The sequence below is a fragment of the Rana temporaria genome, chromosome 8 (assembly GCF_905171775.1).
Source record: "Rana temporaria chromosome 8, aRanTem1.1, whole genome shotgun sequence".
NCBI lineage: Eukaryota > Metazoa > Chordata > Amphibia > Anura > Ranidae > Rana > Rana temporaria.
The window spans coordinates 138787644-138791960 of NC_053496.1; positions in this window are offsets into that span (position 1 = coordinate 138787644).

Consider the following 4317-nt stretch of genomic DNA (forward strand, 5'->3'; position numbering starts at 1 on the left):
GTCTGACAATGCTGCTTTTCAAAGGTGTTTCTGATGCTCCTCCATCCAGAGTGGTGTCTCACTAATTCAGGAGATGTGTTACTGGCCAGAGTTCAGGTGAAAGCAAAGGAAAAAAAAAATTAAGAAAATAAAACTAATACAGCCACCACATCTAATTATTGGTACGCTGCAATATATTACACTTTTGGTTTTGGGTTTAATACCGTTTTAAGCTTTTTTTTAATTAGTTTTTACTGAAAGACAAAATACTCAAAACAGACAAGTTTGAACAAAACAACACGTGGGCTTAAAGCGGAGCTCCGCTGTAAAAAAAATATTAAAAGCCAGCAGCTACAAATACTGCAGCTGCTGACTTTTAATATGAGGACACTTACCTGTCCTGGAGTCCAGCGACGTCTGCAGCAGAAGACAAGCATTCGCTTGTCTACCTGCTGCCCCCACCACCATCCTCGGTGAGGAAACCAGGAAGTGAAGCGCTCCGGCTTCACTGCCCGGTTCCCTACGGCGCATGCGCGAGTCACGCAGCGCCGTCCCCGCTGTGTTCTAGGAGCCGAGTGTTTCCCAGAACACAACGGGCGGGGGCAGGAAGTGACGCACTACCCGTAGAATCCCTGCAGAGAGGACTCCCGAAAGTGGGTGCAAATACCTGTCTTTGATAGGTATCTGCACCCCCCTCCCCCCTGAAAGGTGTCAAATGTAACACCCCTCGGGGGGGAGGGTTCCGATGAGTGGAGGTTCCTCTTTAGGGTGGAGCTCCGCTTTAAGCTTTAATAAAACAGTTCACGTAAATCTATACAGAACATACATTTCTCTAAGGCACTCAAATAATAATAATAATAATAATAATAATAATAATAATAATAATAAAAAATAGACATATGAACATATATTTATTTTATATTTCAATTTCCCTAATGTTTGATGCATTTTTTATAAATTCAGATACCCAGACACTGACTTCTATTGTAGGGTGACCAGACATCTCCAGTTTCAGGGGACAGTCCCCTGATTGGGGACACTGTCCCCGGACCAAGTCTGTCCCTGGTTTTGTCCCCAGATTGGATTTAATAGGGGGCAGGGGCAATTTCAAAGACAGTCAGTGCAGAATTAAAATAAAAAAAATAGAATTACACACCCCCGCTCCGTCGTGCCTACTAGCATAGGGGGGTTGTATTTTTCCCATTATCTGTGCCCCTTTCTGATGACCATGTGCTGGTCCGAGCGGAGGGAATAATTCTTCAGCTTCGCTCGCATGTTCTTCTGCCTTGGCTCAAATCTTGGCCAGCCACCTGCCTGCTTATCTCCTTGCTTTCCCTGGCGGAGTGATCTTCCTCCGCTCCCCATCCAGTAGTAGCCGGGGGCCCAAAGAGTAAGCCCGAGAGTCGCAGATTGTTGCCATTACTAGAAAAAATATGTCCCCGGATTTCATTTTAAAAATCTGGTCACCTTATTGTATTGTAATTAATTGTTTGTGGATTTGAGTCCGGGAAAACTTGCTCTGCACCTCGTTCTGCACTTCTGTTTATTTTGTGTTCTGCAGATTCAAGTTTTAATAACCTGCCTTATGAAGGAGTGTCTTCTTTCTTCTTGTACAGTACAAAGCTGTCATACATGAAAAGTTACAGTGGGAATGCATCTGCTTGGGTTACTCTGTCACCTCAGGCTGAACAGGAATTAGTCATATTGACAAAACACGCCCTCATGTGTGCAGGTATTTGGTGATAAACACTGCCTGCTGCAAGGGTTACATTTATTTTTCAAACATGGCTGTTGATAAAACAAAAGATGACCTGTTACAGTTATTTATACCGCAGTGACTGTGTTGGCAGCTATTTATAAAAGTATCATGCAAAGTGAAAAAAAAGCCTTGTTTTTAGGATAAAAAGGGGCAGGGAACAATTTATTTGGCTCACCAAGGACTTGTTGCCAGACAAATACATGGGCATCAGATGGTTTCGCTCACCTTGCACTCATGTAAAAAAAAAGACAGTCACTGTAAAATACTGCTTTCCCATGTAGGGTTGTTCATCCGGTTATCCACTGTAAAGACTCAGGAAGCATGGCTAATCACCAGTGCAGCCAGATGCAGCAGCCTGTGTTTGCTTTGATGACTCATGAAGCATGGATTACTTTGCACACTAACCTGCAATAATCTTTTAGCTCAATAAATCTCAGTGACCAAGAATGATGTGATATGTGATGTGATAACCTATTAAAATGAAGGTGCCTATAGGTATAAGATAACACTCACTTGCTCTGATCACTAGTACATATCAAGTTACAATCCTAAGTATAATGCTGGGTATACACTAGTTCAGAATTTTTCATTGTAAGAATGTTTTACCATTTTTCTAATAATTAGCTGGGTTAAATTCAGTGGTGGTGCGCCCATTAGGGGTGTTCAGGTGCTGCCCCCTCTATCACGCCACCCCCCTCTGTGTAGTATGGATAGATTCATGCATAGCATGAATCTATCCATCGCTGCTACCCTATATTCACCCCCTTTTCGGACGCCGGGCGCCTGAATTCCAACAGAGGGGGTTTTGAAGCACGAGCCCACCCAGATGTGTTAGAAAATCTGATTAATATTTGCTTTTCTAACACTGAACCGCCTCTCAGCCAATCAGGAGGCACGGATCTAATACCCGTCACCTGATGCTAAAGGCACCAGTGCTGTGATTGGAACAAAAAACAGGAGATCCCCCTGTGCTTTAAATTAGATGAATGTGGGTCTTATATGCCCGGCGGGCTGACAGTGGCCTTTCGGTCCCCAATCTGCAGGCTTACTACACGGCAGCCGGCATTGCCCCGCTTTCCCATCTTCATGACACCTACCAGATGCCACTATGAGCCGTGATGGATCTTGTGGACACCAGTCCACTACCCATCTCTTCTTTGCTATGGCTTCCTCCTGCCCAACGCCCAAAGCCATTAGGACCATGCTTAATTCATTCCCTGCACTTATGGGACTCAGTCAAATATTCCGCTGGCCTGATCTCTCCTCACCTCCCATTGTTAAAAATTCTTCACTGTTCATTGTTTCCTCCGGGATGTGAAAATCCGGCACAATTCTCCTGGTGGACCATGTATAGTTTTACAGATGTTCATTCTCGGTTTACCCCCACTAGAATACTAACTTTTGACGCTCTGCGTTCTTCTCATGATATTCCATTGAGGTAACACTATAGATACTTACAATTGAGGCACTTTCTTCAAAAACTCATAAGGTCCAGCTCCACTCCATACTCTCTGACTCCTTTTGAAAGCCTATGTAGAGCTAGACCCCATTCCCCAGGTACGATAGCGTTGATTTATTCATCTATAATTTCCACTAAGACACCTCCACTCAGGGCCTATCATTCCCAATGGGAAAAGAAATTGGGGAGACAGTTGGACCTGGAGGACTGGAGGGCCATGACTATGGCCCTCTCCAAGTGCTCTAGAAACGTCCTTATATTAGAGAATGCCTATAAAGTGTTATATCGGTGGTACTACACACCAGCTAGATTGGCTCGATTCATTCCAACCTATTCCCCACTTTGCTTTCGAGGCTACTCACAGGAAGGCTCTATGGCACACATTTGGTGGTCTTGCCCGAGGGCGTGCAGACTATGGGTCAGAGTTTATACCATTCTTCGTAACATGTTTCACATAGATCTTAAAAGGCATCCCTTTGAAGCCCTTCTCGGGAAACCTATTGTGGAGTTATTACGCCCAGAGCGGCAATTGGCTCAGCATCTCTTTACTGCAACTAAATTGACCATCTTATGATTTGATGCTCACCTGTGTGCACGCCCCGTGGACCCCTTCTCTCTTCCCTTTCTCTTTCCCCCCCCTTTTTTTTTCTCTTTTTTCCTTTTTCTTTTCCTCTCCTTTATACTGGACTTTACTTCCCTTTTCATTGTTTCTATCTTCTTCTTTTACTTTTTTCTAGGCATTCTTTCCATAATTTTATTTGGCCTTCAGGTTTTGGCCGAGCTGAGATGGTTGTAATTGTAATCTCATAGTTATTGCACTTTATTTCTGATAATTCTTTGTAAGGAATTTTGCCTGAAGGAGACTTCTTTCAGTCACACAGCTTTGCTGACATGACTAGGTGACTATGCTGTGTTTTTTTGACCATGGTCGCCCTATCCACCCAGAGACTTTTGGATGGGTAAACCTTGGTTCTTTGTTTTTCCATTTCATTGTATGGGACATTAGGCTTGTTACCTGGGTGTATGATATGGGTCTCTTTGTATCGTTTTGTATTATTGTTTTTCCATCACCTTGTTTTTCTACTGTACGATGTAACCATCGAAAGAAATTGTTGTTATA